Here is a 20,083-nt window from a genome sequence, read left to right on the forward strand (position 1 = left end):
TTGGTGATGAGCTTGGAGGGGACTATGGTGTTCAATGCTGAGCTGTAGTCATTGAACAGCATTCTCACATAGCTAGTCCTCTCAGGTGGGAGAGAGCAGTGTGAAGTGCAATTAAGATTGTGTCATCTGTGGATCTGTTGGGGCTGTATGTGAATTGGAGTGGGTCTAGTGTGTCTAGGATGATGACATTGTTAGGTTCTAAGTAACAGGGTAAAAACTGACAGACAACTATGAAAATCTCAAAACAAGTTTATTCACCCAAAGGGTCAGACAGCTGAGCAGACAAAGACATGTTCACACGAGCACTGGTATTTAACCCTTCCTCCTATGCTGAGTCTCCTCCTTACACATCTGAACAGCCAATACACCTCTGTTGCTAGACAGAACTTTAGTGATATTGTCAAGGGTGTGCGCAACTGGTTAACTGAAGTCAGGTGCAGGAGAGCAGAGATGAGTGAACAGGCACACTTTATTTGGCAGAAGGAAAACAGTCAGACGCAACTGCGTAACGGCACTCCTGTCAAAGGCAAAAGCGAATAGCGCACTCGTCACACAAATAATGTACAGCATAAAATACCACGGGTTCCAATCAAGACCCGGCGAAAAACCAGCATGAAGCGTCATACATGACACGTAACAAACAATTACACACACAGACATGGGGGGGAACAGAGGATAATATACACGTAGAGTGATGAGGGGATGTAAAAACAGGTGTGCGGAAAAACAAGACAAAACAAATGGAAAATTAAAGGTGGAGCGGCGATGGCTAGAAGATCGGTGACGTTGACCGCCGAGGGCCGCCCGAACATGGAGAGTAGCCGACTTCGGCGGGAGTCGTGACAGATATCTGTTCTTCCTCACATCATCTGACCTGACCTCGGCCCAAATTTCTCACTCCTCTCCAACTCACGGCTGTCCTGTTGACTTGTACCAGACTGTGGCCCTTCTCCTTTCCATAGGCTCCCTGATGTCTAGCAATACAATTTTCTGACAGAATATAAGCATTCTACATTCCCCACTTTCCTTCAGTAACATGAATAAGGATATTTTATATTTTCAAGTTTAGTAGTCAGAACCCATCAGTATTGATTTGTGACATGACCAGCTTTTAAAAGCACTTAATGATTACAGATGTGAGTGTTATGGGACGATAGTCATTTAAAAGCAGGTTACCTTGGAGCTCTTGGGAACAGGGACAATGGTGGTCAGCTTATAAACATGTTGAGATTATAGACTTGGACAAGAAGAGATTTAAAATGTGCGTTAGGACACTTGCCAGCTAGTCTGCGCATGCTCTGGTAATGCACCCTGGTATTCCGTCGGGCCCAGGGCTAACCTGTTTAAAAGTTACTCACATCTGCCACGGAGAGCGAGATCACACAGTTGTCTGGAACAGCAGGGGCTCTCATGACTCAGTGTTGTTTACCTCGAAGCGAGCATTAAAGGCATTCAGTTTGTTAGAGAAGTCTGCGCCACCAGGCAACTCACGGCTGGGCTTCTCTTTGTAATCCGTAACCGTCTGCAAGCCCTGCCACATCCAATGAGCGTCAAAGCAGGTGTAGTAGGATTCCATTTTATTCCTATATTGTCCTTTTTCTTGTTTGATGGCTCGTCAGAGGGCGTAGTGGGATTTATTGTATGTCCGTGTCCCATTCCTTGAAAGTGGTAGCTCTAGGTTTTAGCCCAGCACGTTGCCAAATTAACTGTTTGGCTACTGGTTCTGTACCATAATGCATGTTACAGAATAGAGACAATATAGAATAGAGACATAATTGAGTTTTACTTCTATCATGATTGTATGATATACTGTATGCACTATTAGATATTACTTTCCTCCTGATCTGAGATCAGATATGAAATCATCAAGAGATGTCCCACTGGGAACACCACATCATTTCAACTAGATAATTGGGTAATATTTGGTTGAGACATTGATCAATGAGATAACAACCTATATTCACCCAGTAATGAAGACAGCCAAAAGTTAGTTGATTTTCCAATGTGTTATCACTATGCCTACAAGCATCTTTTATTTATTTTTTTTATTTCACCTTTATTTAACCAGGTAGGCAAGTTGAGAACAAGTTCTCATTTACAATTGCGACCTGGCCAAGATAAAGCAAAGCAGTTTGACACATACAACGACACAGAGTTACACATGGAGTAAAACAAACATGCAGTCAATAATACAGTATAAACAAGTCTATATACGATGTGAGCAAATGAGGTGAGATAAGGGAGGTAAAGGCAAAAAAAGGCCATGGTGGCAAAGTAAATACAATATAGCAAGTAAAACACTGGAATGGTAGATTTGCAATGGAAGAATGTGCAAAGTAGAAATAAAAATAATGGGGTGCAAAGGAGCAAAATAAATAAATTAATTAAATACAGTAGGGAAAGAGGTAGTTGTTTGGGCTAAATTATAGGTGAGCTATGTACAGGTGCAGTAATCTGTGAGCTGCTCTGACAGATTTTTGTAGTTCGTTCCAGTCATTGGCAGCAGAGAACTGGAAGGAGAGGCGGCCAAAGAAAGAATTGGTTTTGGGGGTGACTAGAGAGATATACCTGCTGGAGCGTGTGCTACAGGTGGGAGATGCTATGGTGACCAGCGAGCTGAGATAAGGGGGGACTTTACCTAGCAGGGTCTTGTAGATGACATGGAGCCAGTGGGTTTGGCGACGAGTATGAAGCGAGGGCAAGCCAACGAGAGCGTACAGGTCGCAATGGTGGGTAGTATATGGGGCTTTGGTGACAAAACGGATTGCACTGTGATAGACTGCATCCAATTTGTTGAGTAGGGTATTGGAGGATATTTTGTAAATGACATCTCCAAAGTCGAGGATTGGTAGGATGGTCAGTTTTACAAGGGTATGTTTGGCAGCATGAGTGAAGGATGCTTTGTTGCGAAATAGGAAGCCAATTCTAGATTTAACTTTGGATTGGAGATGTTTGATATGGGTCTGGAAGGAGAGTTTACAGTCTAACCAGACACCTAAGTATTTGTAGTTGTCCACGTATTCTAAGTCAGAGTCGTCCAGAGTAGTGATGTTGGACAGGCGGGTAGGTGCAGGTAGCGATCGGTTGAAGAGCATGCATTTAGTTTTACTTGTATTTAAGAGCAATTGGAGGCCACGGAAGGAGAGTTGTATGGCATTGAAGCTTGCCTGGAGGGTTGTTAACACAGTGGGCCAGAAGTATACAGAATGGTGTCGTCTGCGTAGAGGTGGATCAGAGACTCACCAGCAGCAAGAGCGACCTCATTGATGTATACAGAGAAGAGAGTCGGTCCAAGAATTGAACCCTGTGGCACCCCCATAGAGACTGCCAGAGGTCCGGACAGCAGACCCTCCGATTTGACACACTGAACTCTATCAGAGAAGTAGTTGGTGAACCAGGCGAGGCAATCATTTGAGAAACCAAGGCTGTCGAGTCTGCCGATGAGGATGTGGTGATTGACAGAGTCGAAAGCCTTGGCCAGATCAATGAATATGGCTGCACAGTAATGTTTCTTATCGATGGCGGTTAAGATATCGTTTAGGACCTTGAGCGTGGCTGAGGTGCACCCATGACCAGCTCTGAAACCAGATTGCATAGCAGAGAAGGTATGGTGAGATTCGAAATGGTCGGTAATGTGTTTGTTGACTTGGCTTTCGAAGACCTTAGAAAGGCATGGTAGGATAGATACAGGTCTGTAGCAGTTTGGGTCAAGAGTGTCCCCCCCTTTGAAGAGGGGGATGATCGCAGCTGCTTTCCAATCTTTGGGAATCTCAGACGACACGAAAGAGAGGTTGAACAGGCTAGTAATAGGGGTGGCAACAATTTCGGCAGATAATTTTAGAAAGAAAGGGTCCAGATTGTCTAGCCCGGCTGATTTGTAGGGGTCAAGATTTTGCAGCTCTTTCAGAACATCAGCTGAACGGATTTGGGAGAAGGAGAAATGGGGAAGGCTTGGGCAAGTTGCTGTGGGGGGTGCAGTGCTGTTGACCGATGTAGGAGTAGCCAGGTGGAAAGCATGGCCAGCCGTAGAAAAATGCTTATTGAAATTCTCAATTATGGTGGATTTATCAGTGGTGACAGTGTTTCCTATCTTCAGTGCAATGGGCAGCTGGGAGGAGGTGTTCTTATTCTCCATGGACTTTACAGTGTCCCAGAACTTTTTTTGAGTTAGTGTTGCAGGAAGCAAATTTCTGCTTGAAAAAGCTAGCCTTGGCTTTTCTAACTGCCTGTGTATAATGGTTTCTAGCTTCCCTGAACAGCTGCATATCACGGGGGCTGTTCGATGCTAATGCAGAACTCCATAGGATATCTTTGTGTTGGTTAAGGGCAGTCAGGTCTGGAGAGAACCAAGGGCTATATCTGTTCCTGGTTCTAAATTTCTTGAATGGGGCATGTTTATTTAAGATGGTTAGGAAGGCATTTAAAAAAAATATCCAGGCATCCTCTACTGACGGGATGAGATCAATATCCTTCCAGGATACCCCGGCCAGGTCGATTAGAAAGGCCTGCTCGCTGAAGTGTTTCAGGGAGCGTTTTACAGTGATGAGTGGAGGTCGTTTGACCGCTGACCCATTACGGATGCAGGCAATGAGGCAGTGATCGCTGAGATCTTGGTTGAAGACAGCAGAGGTGTATTTAGAGGGCAAGTTGGTTAGGATGATATCTATGAGGGTGCCCGTGTTTAAGGCTTTGGGGAGGTACCTGGTAGGTTCATTGATAATTTGTGTGAGATTGAGGGCATCAAGTTTAGATTGTAGGATGGCTGGGGTGTTAAGCATGTTCCAGTTTAGGTCGCCTAGCAGCACGAGCTCTGAAGATAGATGGGGGGCAATCAGTTCACATATGGTGTCCAGAGCACAGCTGGGGGCAGAGGGTGGTCTATAGCAGACGGCAACGGTGAGAGACTTGTTTTTAGAGAGGTGGATTTTTAAAAGTAGAAGTTCAAATTGTTTGGGTACAGACCTGGATAGTAGGACAGAACTCTGCAGGCTATCTTTGCAGTAGATTGCAACACCGCCCCCTTTGGCAGTTCTATCTTGTCTGAAAATGTTGTAGTTTGGAATTAAAATTTTAGAATTTTTGGTGGTCTTCCTAAGCCAGGATTCAGACACAGCTAGAACATCCGGGTTGGCAGAGTGTGCTAAAGCAGTGAATATAACAAACTTAGGGAGGAGGCTTCTAATGTTAACATGCATGAAACCAAGGCTATTACGGTTACAGAAGTCGTCAAAAGAGAGCGCCTGGGGAATAGGAGTGGAGCTAGGCACTGCAGGGCCTGGATTCACCTCTACATCGCCAGAGGAACAGAGGAGGAGTAGAATAAGGGTGCGGCTAAAAGCAATAAGAATTGCTCGTCTAGAACGTCTGGAACAGAGAGTAAAAGGAGGTTTCTGGGGGCGATAAAATAGCATCAAGGTATAATGTACAGACAAAGGTATGGTAGGATGTGAATACATTGGAGGTAAACCTAGGTATTGAGTGATGAAGAGAGAGATATTGTCTCTAGAAACATCATTGAAACCAGGAGATGTCATTGCATGTGTGGGTGGTGGAACTAATAGGTTGGATAAGGTATAGTGAGCAGGACTAGAGGCTCTACAGTGAAATAAGCCAATAAACACTAACCAGAACAGCAATAGACAAGGCATATTGACATTAAGGAGAGGCATGCTTAGTCGAGTGATCAAAAGGGTCCGGTCAGTGGAGAGGTTGGTTGGAGGTCACGACGATTTAGACAGCTAGCCAGGCCATCGGTAGCAAGCTAGCATAGGATGGAGGTCTGTTATTAGCCACCTCTTGCGTTCCTTAGCCACCTCTTCCGTTCCGTCAGTAGATTAGTGGGGTTCCGTGTGGTAGAGGGGATTAATCCAAATCACACAACAACAACAAAAATAAAAACATTAGATATAGTTAAGACAGCTAACGGTTAGCAGGCCGCAGATGGGCGTACGGAGGAGCCAGCTGGATAACTCCTTCGGGTAGATAACGTCGGCAGTCCAGTTGTGAAGGCCCGGGTCCGGATAGGTGACTGCAGCCCGGGAGTGATTGATGGAACTCTTCAGCTGGCTAGCTCCGGAATAATTGATGTTTGCTCCGGAATCGCCGAAAGCCGATAGTCACACGGATAGCAGCTAGCTATCTGTGAGATCCAGGTATGAATGTCCAGAGTTAGCGGTTGAAATCCAGGGACATGGAGAGAAAAATTGGTCCGGTATGTTCCGTTCCGAGCCGCGCTGCGCTGCGCCGTACAAAACTGGCGATAGATTTTCGAGCTAAAGGATAGCTGATGACCACAAACCATGGTTAGCTGAATACTAACAATTTGCCAGTAAAGAAGCTAACTAGCTTCTGAACTAGCTTTTGAACTAGCTTCTGATTAGCTTCTGGATTAGCTTCTGGCTAGCTCCTGGTTAGCTTCTGGCTAGTTTCTGGCTAGCTTCTTGGAGTTTCTGACTAGCTTCTTGGAGGATTACAGATTTGAGGTAAATAATACTTTTTTATAAATATAAATTGGTAAGGGTTGCAGGAGAGTGTTTTGAAGATGAGTTTATGGAAAATAAAAAAAAATGTATGTGAAAAAAGTTGTAAATATATATATATATACGGGACACGACAAGACGAGGACAAAAGACGTCTGAACTGCTATGCCATCTTGAATTTTTTTTTCCTAAGAGCACAACCAAATTCCAATGGCAAAACAATGTCTGATCTTTGGTTTAGTTGTCACCCAAATGTCTATCACTGTTCTTTCAATCATTTAAAAGTTAAAAAGTTAAAATGGGAATACAATGTCGGATATTTTGTTTATTTATACAACAGATTAATGTGTTATCACTGTGCTTCATCTAATAGCAGAAGCAAATGGCCTGGATTGCAGTTGAGATTACATACAAAAGTACATGGTGCAAGTGATCATTGCCGTATGAGATTCTGCACAGATTATTATAGCAATTGATCTCCACAGACCTGTGACGACCTACAGTACACATGCTACCTTGAACGCTTTATAGGATTACATAAGAAGACATTTATAGTTACAGTAACCTGAAAATGGGCTATTGATGTGTTACTCATTTTAAGGTTAATGTTGATATTGTGATATTGAATTGTGTTTGGGTTGTCAATGCAACCAAATATCAACATTAGTTCCATCTGTGCCAATGACCTACTCTGATTTTAATTCCAGTTTTTCTACAAATTAATAATTGATTCACGTCTCCATCTCAACCAAAAATCTAAGTTAAAGAATAGGACTGAATCATATAAAATCAAACTATTTTTAACTTCAATGTTTTAAATCAACCAGAGCTCGGCCTGTTGTATTATCTATTTTTAATTGAATTATGGGTTGAATTGAAACAATAGTCTCCCAATTAAGTGTAATTTCTCCCAACTGATTATGCTGACTGACACTTTATGATTTATTGTGAGAAGAAAAGCTTGAATTATACAACAAGACTCAGCACCGGATTAACATCCCCACCCGGGGGAAGTCAGGGTCTCAATTTACTGCAATTTAGAAATGTTGTTGAGTCTCAGCAGTTTATTCTCTTGTTATGTCAGTCACTGACACTCACTCAATTAGCCATGTCAGCTAACAATTTTTAGATTATAATGTTAATCTAGCCAGCTCTCTAAACTTGTAGTAATCATGGCTGAATACCGACTGGGCATGCAGGACATGTGCCCAGGGGCCTGTGAAGTAATTTTCTGTGAAACCTTACTAATGCTTGTGTACTAAAATATCCTTCTTTAAGCCTAGGCATTGGGCTTGAGATTGATAAAGAAACTAAATCATATAAGATAGAAAAGTGTAAGTGTGTGTGTGTGTGTGTGTGTGTGGTATGACCCCATGATGTCTAGGCGCTCAGCCAAGAGCTGATAGAAACTAACTAGTTCCTCTTAGCTTAACTGGAGACAGAGCAAAGTGTTTTATTCTGCACACCAGGGATACGGCTGTTGTTCTACTTGGAGCCTGTTTCTGGGCGAAAGGTTCATGCTTGTGCCCATACATCATCTGGGCCGACAGTCAAAGGTGCTTGCTTGCTTGCCCAACTTGGGGGAACCGTTGAGCTAGAGGAAGTACATCTGGAGTGACTTCCTGTCAGGGTAGGACCATACATCATCTGGGCCGACAGTCAAAGGTGCTTGCTTGCTTGCCCAACTTGGGGGAACCGTTGAGCTAGAGGAAGTACATCTGGAGTGACTTCCTGTCACTTTGGCACCTATTGTCCTCCCTCAGTTGCGACAGAATGAGACAACCTTTTCATTGTAGCCTGTACCCCGTAACCCAGTTTCGTCTCTCACCACATACACATACATAAGGTCACGTCCTGATGCTTGTATAAGACAGCTTGACTATATAATGCTTCCGGACTCTTTGTGCGCGGGCTCTCACTCCATTCACTTTGTGTGTGGTGTGACCAGCTCCCTTATTGCAAGAAGTTTATTAATAAATTGTTATACCTTGATTGATTATTGACCTTGCCTCTCCTCATTATTAAATTTTAATTAAAGGTAGAATTTCCACCACAGGCCTGGATATCCAGGAGGCCCCCATTGATGTTTTTAGTCACTCATATCATTAACATGTCATCAAAGCAAAATGTGTAGAATTGCAGAAAATTAGCTTTTAAACTGAAGAGAAAAATATCTCTGCCCTTTGGCAAAATGTGTCGAATTGCAGAACACTTGCTTTAAAACGGCAGGATTTTCTCTACACCTCGTGGCAAAATGTGTAGAATTGCAAGAATTAACTTAAAAATGTACCTTTTTATCCCCAACATCAAGAGGGGGGCCACTAAAGTGTTTTACCCGCAAGGTGGGGGGCAAAAGGATAGGACTGGCCTTGAATCAATTACCCAACCAAGGTAGGTCCCCCCCAGTTACCCAAATGTGCACCCTACCTCCTCTCCTACTCCCCCATCTAATGATTATCACAGCTGCAGTATGCTACAGACCAGACCACAGGCTCCTGTGGTTGGCGGCTGCAGTAATAATAAATATATATATATATATATATATATATATACTACCAGTCAAAAGTGGACACACCTACTCATTCAAGGGTTTTTCTTTATTTGACTATTTTCTACATTGTAGAATAATAGTGAAGACATCAAAACAACGAAATAACACTTGTGGAATCATGTAGTAAAGCAAAAAAGTGTTAAACAAAACGACAGGTCAAGGGTAGGCAGAGGTCAGTAATCCAGATAGGGTGCAAAAGGTCCAGAACGACAGGCAGTCTCAGGGTCAGAGCAGGCAGGGGTCAAAAATCCAGTGTGGCGTGGCAAGGTATAGAACGGCAGGGAGGATCAGTGTAGGCAGAATGGTCAAAACTAGAAAACAGAAACTAGAACAGTGCAAGTGCAAGTGCAAAATTATGGTAGGTTTCACGACACAAAACAAACTGGCAACAGACAACACAGAAATAAATACACTGTGGATAATGGGGAAGATTTGCGACATCTAGAGGGGGGTTGAGACAAGCACAAAGACAGGTGAAACAGATCAGGGTGTGACACTTTTCCTTGAGGACAGCTTTGCACACTCTTGGCATTCTCTCAACCAGCTCATGAGGTAGTCATCTGGAATGCATTTCAATTAACAGGTGTGCCTTGTTAAAAGTTAATTAATGGAATTTCTTTCGGGTTGAATTTCTGCAAAGAAACACTTCTAAAGGACACCAATAAGAAGAGGACACTTGCTTGGGCCAAGAAATACGAGCAATGGGCATTAGACCGGTGGAAATCTGTCCATTGGTCTGATGAGTCCAATTTGAGATTTTTTGTGTCTTTGCGAGACGCTGTCACGAATTCCGCCGAAGTAGGTCCCTCTCCTTGTTCGGGCGGCGTTTGGCGGTCGACATCACTGGCCTTCTAGCCATCGCCGTTCCACTTTCAATTTTCCATTTGTTTTGTCCTAGTCTTACACACCTGGTTTCAATCCCCCAAATACTTGTTCATTATTTAACCCTTAGTTCCTGTGATTGTTTGTAATACGGGCCGTTACTGTGGGCTCGTTTTATTGTGTTTGTGGAATTTTGAGTAAATTACGTTTTTTACTCATATCTGCTGTCCTGCGCCTGACTCCTCTACACCAGCTACACACAGGCATTATTACAGACGCAGAGTAGGTGAACAGATGATCTCTGCATGTACACTACAGTTCTAAAGTTTGGCGTCACTTAGAAATGTCCTTGTTTTTGAAAGAAAAGCACATATTTTGTCCATTAAAATAACATAAAATTGATCAGAAATACAGTGTAGACATTGTGAATGTTGTAAATGACTATTGTAGCTGGAAACGGCTGATGTTTAATGGAATATCTACATAGGCGTACAGAGGCCCATTATTACCGGGATGCTGGCCTTCTATGCAGAGTTGCAAAGAAAAAGCCATATCTCAGACTGGCCATTAAAAAGAAAAGATTAAGATGGGCAAAATAGCACAGAAACTGAACAGAGGACCTCTGCCTAGAAGGCCAGCATCCCGGAGTCGCCTCTTCACTGTTGACGTTGAGACTGGTGTTTTGCGGGAACTATTTAATGAAGCTGCCAGTTGAGGACTTGTGAGGTGTATGTTTCTCAAACAAAACATTTCCGTTTAATGTCATAACCTCCATTATGGCATCTGCTGAGGGATTCCTTCGTGCTGCATCCCCAGTTTCTCTCTCGTCAAACAGCATCCAAACAGCAGATGTTTGTGGCACTACTGCTAGTGCTTCTGCTCCATCCGCTCCATCTTCTTCCTGTTGCCCTGGTGCCTGAGCCAGCTGACTGCTGGGGCTGTCCCTCCCTGCTGCTGAGGTTATTCTTTGAAGAGCCTCATCAATCGCTTTGGCATCACTGAAGGCTAACTTCTTAAACCTGGGGTCAAGTGCAGCGGTTTCTGATAGCACGTGATTATATTCTATTCTGTGGAACTTTCGGTCCATTGATGTATATTGGGTGTCCATCAATTCTGTCACGTCCTGTGGTTACATTTGCTTCTCCCTGGCGGCTGGATGTGATTCGCTGCAGACCCTTTCTCTTTTGCACACCAGTATCTCTACCTGCACATGACCATCTGATCATTTATCACTCCAGTGTTAATCTGCTAAATTGTAATTATTCGCCTACCTCCTCATGCCTTTTGCACACAATGCATATAGACTCTTTTTTTAAATAAAAATAAAATACAATTCTACTGTGTTATTGACTTGTTTATTGTATACTCCATGTTTAACTCTGTGTTGCTGTCTGTTCACACTGCTTTGCTTTATCTTGGCCAGGTCGCAGTTGTAAATGAAAACTTGTTCTCAGCTAGCCTACCTGGTTAAATAAAGGTGAAATAAAAAAATAAAAAATAAAACACAGGAGTATCATTTTTGAAGATGTCACATAGCTGACAAGAGAGAACAGTAACTTATTAGTTTAGGTTCATGGTTTGTCTACTGATACCACATTCAAAGGGTTCCAGGATCAGAGCATCAACTGGTGCATTGACAATGGCCAGGGTAGAGATGATGGCATCCTTTGACTCAAGAAACCACTTCAACATATAAAATGTTGAATTCCACCTTGTAGAGCAGTCTTGTTTAGGCCTCAGCTCAGGCATCCCCATCTGGCGTTGTGTAGACTTTTGTTTTTTAGCACCTACTGTGCTCATGTGGAAGTATTCCACAGCTGCTTTCACTTTGTCCACAGTGGGCTTCATCACCTTCAGAGCATTTCTTACAATCAGGTTGATTGTGTGGGCAAGATATGGATGATGGGTCAATTTAAAAATGTTCATGGCTTTGGTTATGTTAATTGCATTGTTTTCCTGCTTGAAATTGTGTGCATTGGATATAGACTATTGCTATATTTTCTAAAACCTTTGTCCTCCACGATCGAAAATGGCTGGAAATCGGTGGCAATCATTTTAGCCAATGCAATATCAATTTGGTCTTGTTTTGCTACAGATATAGACTTTGGCATAAACCGGTCCATAAGAGACTGCGTTGCTGTGGGTCGTGGAGTAGGCCTACTTGACTAAGTGGATACATCTCCACGTGTGGAGGGGCTGGCTCCACCACTACCACTAGGAGGCACGCTAGTTTCTCGAAGCTCTGCTTCAGCTAGCTTCACAGTTGGGTACACAGTTCTCCTATGCCGGTATAGGTTGTGCGTAGAATTGGCTAATTCTACACTGTGCTCTAACATTGTCTACGTTATTAAAATGCATCCAAATGTTACTGTGCTTCCGACTCATTTTCCAGCTGTTGTTTTCACAACTGTCCTCCCTCTCTCTTATCGGCTGCCAAGTGTGTGATTGTGAGTGAGTTGGCATGGCCCTCCCTCACGCATGTTTGCTTCAATGGTTAACAATGCGTCTCTGATTGACAGGAACAACAGATGAGGCTGTTAGTCTGAGCAGTGGAATGTGTGATCTTAAGCATTTAGTTCTATATTATTTTATTTCTTTATTCGTTCTTTGAATTAGTTCATTCTATTAATTGAATATGCGAGCCAGCTTCCAACGTTCACCTACAAGAGCCGTCTCTTAGAGCAGACTCGTTCGCGAATGACCCATCACTCCACCCCAGCCGCCCAAACCCTCCCCGCCAGGCCAATTGTGCCTGCACCATGGGTCTCCCGGTCGTGGCCGGCTGCGACAGAGCCTGGACTGGAATCCAGAATCTCTAGTGGCAATACATTTTCTGACTGAATTTGATGTTTTGAGGTTCCTTATGATCTATTTTAACATAATAAATGGAACTTAGCAATTTATTATTTACTATCACATATTTCTACAATTGAAATATAAACAGTCAGAATGACCATCATGGCCATTCTAGTAGTTATGGAATTCCGGCGCTCTGAGTGTTAAATACATTTTTTTGTCACTGGCCTACACACAATAACCCATAATGTCAAAGTGTAACTTTGTTTTTTGACATATTTACAAATGAACTTAAAATAAAAAGCTGAAATGTCTTGAGTCAATACGTTTTCAACCCCTTTGTTATGGCAAGGCTAAATGAGTTCAGGAGCAAAAATGTGCTTAATAAGACACATAATAAGTTCTATGGACAATAATAGTGTTTTACATTATTTTTTAATGACTACCTCATCTCTGTACCCCACACATACAATTATTTGTAAGGTCCCTCGGTCGAGCAGTGAGTTTCAAACACAGATTCAATCACAAAGACCAGGGAGGTTTTCCAATGCTTCGCAAAGGAGGGCACCTATTGATATGTAAACATTTTAAAGCAGAGATTGAATATCTCTTTGAGTGTGTTCACGTTATTATTTACACTTTGGATTGTGTATCAGTACACCCAGTCACTACAAAGATACAGCCGTCCTTCCTAAATCAGTTGCCGGAGAGGAAGGAAACCGCTCAGGGATTTCACCATGAGACCAATGGTGACTTTAAAACAGTTAGAGTTCAATGGCTGTGATAGGAGAAAACTGAGGATGGATCAAGAACATTGTAGTTACTTGACAGAGTGAAAAGAAAGAACCTACAGTATAAAACATATTCCAAAACATGCTTCCTGTTTGCTACAAAGCACTGACGTAATACTGCAACTATTGTGGTAAAGCAATTCACTTTTTGTCCTGAAAACAAAGTGTTATGTTTGGGGCAAATCCAATACCACTCTCCATATATTCAAGCATAGTGGTGGCTGTATCATGTTATGGGCATGCTTGTAATTGTTAAGGAATGGGGAGTTTTTCAGGATAATAAAGAAACTAAATGGAACTAAGCACAGGCAAAATCCTAGAGGAAAACCTGGTTCAGTCTGCTTTCCACCAGACATTGGGAGATTAATTCACCTTTCAGCAGGATAATAACCTAAAACACAAGGCCAAATCTTCACTTCAGTTGCTTACCAAGAAGACAGTGAATGCTCCTGAGTGGGCAAGTTACAGTTTTGACTTAAATCTGCTTGAAAATCTATGGCAAGATTTTAAAATGGTTGTCCAGCATTGATGAACATCCAATTTGACAGAGCTTGATGCATTTTGAAAAGAATAATGGGCAAATATTGTAGAATCCAGGTGTGCAAAGCTCTTGAGACATACCCAGATAGACTCACAGCTGTAATCGCTGCCAAATGTGATTCTAATATGCTGACCACACCGCTCGTGTTATGTGCACATGCGTAGCAAAATAAATGTACATATACATGTTATTCAATCATTTCAACAAGAACTTTGTTCTATTTTTTACACTTGACCCGCCTCTCCCATCTCCTCATTGGTTTTTAGGAGCATATACTCACGTGGGTGATTGAAAGATGATTTGAGGTCCACACTCCAGTCCAGTTGGTGGTGGTAATGCACCTTAAAGTTGGTTGCCGACCGCCATATAAAGTCCACAGAAGAAGAAGACTGAAGAAGAGAGATTACTAGAAACTAACTAGGTTTCCCCTTTCATCCCACGATTTAGTGTGACTCAACATGGGTCAAAATTCTAGAAAGATCCAGAAAATAAGGACCTTGTGCATTACAGGTAAAATAACAACAGAATGTTTATATCCCAGGACAAATTAGCTAGCAACAGAAAGATAGCTAGCTAAATGGCCATGAATGTTTGTGTTGCGACCTGTCCCCAAATGAATATAGTTGGTTCAGAGTTCATTTTGATATTTCAACCTGTGTATCCTATCACGTCTGGTGTGGATGGACAAAATCAGCATGCGCGCGATGGCGCACTTATGTTGGAGACATTAAAACTAGTTTTTCAACCACTCCACACATTTCTTGTTAACAAGCTATAGTTTTGGCAAGTCGGTTAAGACATCTACTTTGTGCATGAAACAAGTAATTTTTCCAACCATTTTTTTCAGACAGATTTTTTCATTTATAATTCACTGTATCACAATTCCAGTGGGTCAGAAGCTTACATACACTATGTTGACTGTGCCTTCAAACAGTTTGGAAAATTCCAGAAAATGATGTCATGGCTTTAGAAGCTTCTGATAGGCTAATTGACATCATTTGAGTCACTTGGAGGTGTAATTGTGGATGTATTTCAAGGCCTACCTTCAAACTCTGTGCCACTTTGCTTGACATCATGGGAATATCAAAATAAATCAGCCAAGACCTTAGAAAAGAAATTGTAGACCTCCACAAGTCTGGTTCATCCTTGGGCGCAATTTCCAAATGCCTGAAGGAACCACGTTCATCTGTACAAACCATAGTACGCAAGTATAAACACCATGGGACCACACAGCTGTCATACCGGAGCTGTGTGGTACCGAAGACAGGAAGGAAGGAGACACGTTCTAGTTCGAGTTTAAATGTTTTTGATTGAGGTGTATGTAAACTTCCGACTTCAACTGTATATATTGGCAGGATTTGGCCAGGGTTGTTCTGGTTTTGGTCACTAGATGCCCCCATTGTGCTTTTTGACCCTTTTGTTTTCCTTTGTTCCCAGTTATTATTTGCACCTGTGCCTCGTTTCCCTTGATTGTATTTAAACCCTTAGTTTTCCTCAGTTCTTTGCTCTGTGTTTGAATGTTAGCACCCAGCCCCAGCGATGCTGTGAACATTTGTTGTTCCAGTTGGACGCTCTTGTGGTATTGTTTTTGTTCTCGTTGATTTATTTTTTATTATCTTTTGAGGCTTTTTCTGCTGTACCTACCACCTTGTGGATTTACCTTTTGACTTGGCGGATTACCTTTGTTCTCTTGGAATTACTTTTGACGTTGTGAATTTATATTTTAGCCTGAAGAACTTTCCTTTTTAAAAACACCGTCTCAAGTACTGCTGTGTCTGCTGTGTCTGCCTCATCTTCTGGGTTCTGTCGACTATTAGTGGCTCAGTTTGCTAAGTGACTGTTTCTCACACCAGAGACCCGAGTTCGTAACCGGGTCCTGACATATATGCCTTGTTAGGGAGATTAAGTAATCATACTTAAGGTGTTATGTAGTCAAAGTGTGTAATTGCTGACAATATTGTGTTTATGTGATGACACATCTTCACTATTTACTTCACAATGACAGAATAAGGGCCATAAATATTCAAGTGTACGTCATCAGAAACATTCAACTCCAATTCCAGTTAACTACATAATGATATTATTACATGTCATTAGACTTGGTTAGGGGCACATCTAATGTACTTCTATGTTCATCCTTTGTACTGTATGAATTTTTTTACACTATGTTTAGAATTGTGATTTAAAAAAATGCTTTAATGTCATGTTATGACTAGTATTTATTACCTCACCCACAAGCATTTGTTGGGCTGCAGAGTTTTAAACTGAATGATGGAGAAGGAAAGAGGACTTTTTGTCTGTAGACCTCACAACAGTAACCACCACCTCGCAATTGTTTCTTCGCCACAGAGCTGTGACCTGCAATGTGCATATGAAACACATTTAGAAGAGTTGTTAAACATGAACTGAAAACAAACTATCACAAAAAAAAAAAACATTGCACTTTGTGCTTGTATGTCATCTTTCCTGTCCTCTAGAGTCTCTGCCTCATCTTCTGTCTCTGGAGTAATGATCGAGTTGGTGTTGACTGAATGTCTGGCCATCATCAATATTTCCCTTTCCATTGTCATCTTTATTTGCCAGTTTCATGACACGCTTTGTTTCTAATGTGTTAACTCGATCATTTTGTTGTAGTTGTATGTTTTCTGTAATGACATTAAAAGTGAATCACTATGTCGATATGTTTATGTTACTCAGAAATACAAAAAGCTATCAAAATGTAAGTTGATCACTGCACAGGAAAAAAGCTGTAGTTTCAACGTGTAGTTGTGGTGTGAGTGTTATACATTTTGGTGTTACAAAAAAGACATACGAATTTATTTTCCAGTTAGAAATAGTAGGCCATGCATCAAATAACTATTTGCATCAGAAGAATAAACCCTCAAATGCACACACAACTACTTCTAGGTCTCAGAGCGAGTGACTTAGCGCGCACCATCGCTAACTAGCTAGCCATTTCACATCGGCCACACTCAGCCCCCTTTTGACCTTTTCTGCAGCAACCAGTGATCCGGGTCAACAGCATCAATGTAACAGTATAGTCCCTCTCCTTGCCCTGAACCAGGGACCCTCTGCACACATCAACCACAGTCACTCACAAAGCATCGTTACCCATCGTGCCACAAAAGCCACGGCCCTTGCAGAGCAAAGGGAACAACTACTTCTAGGTCTCAGAGCGAGTGTCGTCACCGACTGAAACACTATTAGTGCGCACCACCGCTAACTAGCTAGCCATTTCACATCGGCCACACAAAGCTGGCCAGCTCTTACTTCATACTTCAGGTCCCTTGGGGAGACCTGTCCTGTGGCACTGAAGAGTATTTTTGAGTATGAAGAAAAAACGGAAGTTGCTGAGATTTATCTGTGCATTTTCTTCAACTTGGGGTGTGTATTTGAACTACTCGTAAAAAAGCTGGAGGAAACAACGCTCTGCATCACAGATGTTTACAAGGAAGTCCAAAAATTCAAAATGAACAGAAACAGGACAGCTTTTTTTGATACCAGATCAAGCAGCTGATGGACAAACAATTGTCAGCACAAAGATCCACACAGCAACAAGACTTTGAAGTTCTATGACACTGTCATTACATACATTGACAAGTGGTTTGACTTCTCACCAGAAAATGTAAGGTTGAAACTGAAACAGATCGACCTCTATGAGGAGCTCTCCTTCACTGACCTGGAGCAGGTGATGGTTGCCCTCAAAATGACAGAGACAGTCAGTATGGACCAACTCTATGAAGAGGTTTGTGATTGCTGGGAGGAAATACAGAAAGACAGACAGGATACCACAAAATCCACCAATGAGCAGTGGGTGGCAGTTTTCCAAAACCTAGGGAAAGCCAACTTGATCAATATGTTCAGGATTGTCTCATTTGTCCTCAGGCTCAAATGCCTTTGTAGAGAGGATTTTCTCTCTGATGACCATTAAATGGTCAGACTCAAGAAACAGATGCAGCACAGAGCTGATCAAAAATGAACTTCAGCGGCCTCCTGGGTGGCGCAGTGGTTAAGCTGTACCACCAGAGACTCTGGGTTCACGCCCAGGCTCTGTCGCAACCGGACGCAAAATTGGCCTAGCGTCGTCCGGGTTAGGGAGGGCTTGGCCAGTAGGGATATCCTTGTCTCATCGCGCACCAGCAACTCCTGTGGCGGGCTGGGCGCAGTGCGTGCTAACCAAGGTTGCTAGGTGCACAGTGTTTCCTCCGACACATTGGTGCTGCTGGCTTCCAGGTTGGACGCGCGCAGTGCAGTTTCGTTGGGTTGTGTATCAGAGGACGCATGATTCTCAACCTTCGTCTCTCCCGAGCGGGAGTTGTAGCGATGAGACAAGATAGTAGCAACTAACAATTGGATACCTTGAAATTGGGGAGAAAAAGGGGGTCCGTTTTTTTTTTATTAACAAAATGAACTTCAAATATCTGTGAGCTGTGACTGTAAGGACATCTCTCTGGCAATGCAAAAGGACAAAGGACTGCTTGAAAGAGTCAAGAGCAGCAAAAAATATACATGGGAAAAGTAGACTTGGTGAGTGACTCAAGCCCCTCTTCCTCTTGCATTTGAAATGTATATATATTTTTTGCTGTAAAGGTCAACATTTTTATTTCTTTGATAATTTATTTTGAGGTTTATTCACATAGGTTTACATGATGATACAGTTTTAGTAAAGCTATAGACTAAATGGAATATATAAATGTTTTGCCTTTCCAATTGAATAAGAATATACACTGTATACTCATTCATTCACACAACACCATACCCACACAGCTGTGGCACCGTGCACTGGCACGCCACCTTTTGTCCCTTATTTGGTCGTGAGAAAGTTGGCAACCCTGACAGCATATTTCTCTCAAAGAATATTGAACCAATTAAAAGTGCAATGTCAAATCAAATTCAAACATGATTTAAATTGCATTTAAATATGTATTCGCTACAATACTCTTGCATGTTCTGATGGGACAGGACGCTTGTTACTTTTAAGTAAGGTTACTGGTTAGTTTTAGTCACAATTTTTTACTTTGGGTTGAGAGTGTAGTGTGCACTCAAACCAGCGGTGGCAGCGATACGCCAAGTAGGCGTCCATCTGCCAGAAAGACGGAGACAAAGGAATTACCAGAGACGTCACCGGTGGGGCTTTTTGAATCGAGATTCCCTAAAAACGCGTCACTTCGATAAGGATATGACTTATGCCGCAGGTTAAGAGAATTAACATTGTAGGTTAGGAAAATTAGGTTAAGGTTAGGAAAAGGGTCATCGCTGACCGGACTGTCTGTCAATTTGTGGTGGACGGTGCATCACAGGCACAAACTGCATAGCGCTGCAAAGCTGAGAGTCTACTGCAGCCATAGGAAGTCTCATCATTCTATATCAAATTTAATTTTAAAAACACAATTTGAAGATGTGATACAAAACCACTTTGTGTTCTTCACAGGGAGATTGATGTCTCTATGAATGAGAGCAGTGCACCAGGAAATTTGTCAAATTTTCCAACCACTAGTTTTATACCAAATTATTACAGTAAATTAGGCAGCTGAAATCTCATAGCATATCAATTGTCATATTTCATGAATTGGTTGTTCATAGCGAATGAAAATAGAATATATATATATCTTTTTTTTCATACTATTTACTATAGCAGTGCGTGCTAGTGCAAAAAGTTAATACAAATTATAATTACCCCAAAAAAGCAACAAAACAGCTTTCTAACAGTATAAGGCATTACTAGGTACTGTTCATGGTCCTCTCATGAAGATATGTTTAATACAACCATCCACTTCACATTAACACTCAACTGGTTAACTAGCATAAATTCACCATCATTTACGGTATTTAATCTGCCTATAAACTCTGCATGCTTTTCCACGTTGTGCTGGCTGTACAACATAACAAACCATCGCGTGACTCGATATGACTGTTATTATAGCAATATTTGCGCTTTAATGCGTTTCCACTACAATTGTCACAATCTATTTCACAGACCACCAAAATGATCCACCCTTGTGTAGTGTATTTTGTTTTGTCGACATTGGGAAATTTTACAGACAAATTTGCCGTTTCCATCAGGCCTATCATGAGTTTCTTTATGCGTCAAGTAATTCATCCC

General features: G+C 42.0%; 1 protein-coding gene across 7 annotated transcripts in view; it reads left to right on the forward strand.

Annotated features, from left to right (window-relative positions):
• Positions 1–17,899: 17,899 nt before the first annotated feature.
• The window catches only part of LOC110494013 (voltage-dependent calcium channel subunit alpha-2/delta-2), a 35,432-nt gene continuing 33,248 nt past the window's right edge, over positions 17,900–20,083 (forward strand). For 4 of the 7 annotated variants that reach the window (XR_016487880.1, XR_016487879.1, XM_090205220.1 and 1 more), the window contains exon 1: positions 18,014–18,507. The gene's annotated coding sequence lies outside the window, so the exon portion shown is untranslated. Of the gene's footprint in view, positions 18,508–20,083 lie in introns of all 7 variants that reach the window. The other 3 variants (XR_002469226.3, XM_090205219.1, XR_002469225.3) reach the window with 2 other exon arrangements.

This window comes from Oncorhynchus mykiss, chromosome 17 (assembly GCF_057628025.1).
Source record: "Oncorhynchus mykiss isolate SJ-2025 chromosome 17, ASM5762802v1, whole genome shotgun sequence".
Taxonomy (NCBI): Eukaryota; Metazoa; Chordata; class Actinopteri; order Salmoniformes; family Salmonidae; genus Oncorhynchus; species Oncorhynchus mykiss.